Here is a 1,441-nt window from a genome sequence, read left to right as displayed (position 1 = left end):
GAGACAGCTATATCAGACTTCTGTCAGCCAGCACTTGTTGGCATCCACAATAGTGTGTGGATTTGATGACTGAATATGGGAAGGATTCCCAGGTGGAGCAGTCTCTGAATTGTCCTTCCTTAAATCTCTGCTCCATAGTTTGTCTCTACAACTCCTTCCATGGGTATTTTGTTCACCTTCTAAGAAGGAACGAAGTATCCACACTTTGGTCTTCCTTCTTGAATTTCTTGTGGGCAAAACTCTGTTCTAATCTACCCTCCTCCAAACAACTCTCCCATTTATTTTTTTTAAGCAAAACAAAAACTAAGTATTGACTGAAAGTGAGTCCTAGAAAAACAAGGACTGTACAGTATCTGGAGAGAGAAATTTACTCAACTTGATATCCAGATTCGTGTTAGATAAAGATTGACTAATTTTAAGTGCTGGGTGTGACAAGGTAACAAGTTAGCTACCAGGCAGATTGCAATGTCTTACAAATAAGTTCCTACTGAATGAGGAGTGGGCTTCCTTTCTTTCAGTATAAGTGGTTGTGTTTCAAAGCATAGTAGTTTGACTTAACAGAGGCCCAGGTGTATATAGATTCTGGTCATGGAATTGTTTGGTTGGCTTGAGGTTAGGAAGGAATTTTTCACTGTGGCATCCAGCTCTCTACATTCTGAATCAAGTCATATGTGGAGTTTACTACTATGCAAGCTAAAAAGCCGGTGTCTCTGAACCACATATGACAAGAATGAAAGTTTTCTTTAAAAAACTCATTAGGCTAGGGGTGTATAGCTCAGTTAGTAGGGTGCCTGACTAGAATTCAGGAAGCCTTGGGTTCCATCCCCAGTGCTGTGTAAAACAAACATGCATGCACATGCCTTTAATCCCAGCACTTGGGAAGTAGAGACAGAGACAGTCGGGTTAGAAGTTCAAGGTTATCCTTGTCAATGTAGTGAGCTTAAGGCAAGCCTGAGCTATAATGAGACCCTTTGTCTTAGGGTTTCTACCATGATCAATTTCAAGTTGGGGAGAAAAGCATTTATTTGGCTTACACTTCTGTGGATTACTCCATCACTGAAGAAATTCAGGACAGGAGCCAAAGCAGGGCTCTAACCTGGCAGCAGGAGCTGATGCCGAGGGGTGCTCCTCATGGATTGCTTAGCCTGCTTTCTTATACAACCCAGGACTACTAGCCCAAGGATGGTACCACGTACAATCAGTTGGACCCTCCCTTATCAATCACTAAGTCAGAAAATACTCTACAGACTACCTACAACTCAGTTCTGTGGAGGCATTTTCTTCATTGAGGTTCTCTCCTCTCAGAAGACATTAGCTTGTGTCAAGTTGACATAAAACTAGCCAGGACATTCCCCTTTCTCCCCAAAAATGTTTGGGAGATCAGCTGGAGGCAGAAGGATATGTTCTAGGCCAGTCTGGGCTGAATAGTGCGGCCTTGTTT

Source organism: Mastomys coucha, chromosome X (assembly GCF_008632895.1).
Source record: "Mastomys coucha isolate ucsf_1 chromosome X, UCSF_Mcou_1, whole genome shotgun sequence".
In the NCBI taxonomy this organism is placed as follows: domain Eukaryota; kingdom Metazoa; phylum Chordata; class Mammalia; order Rodentia; family Muridae; genus Mastomys; species Mastomys coucha.
This window is presented reverse-complemented; position numbering follows the sequence as displayed.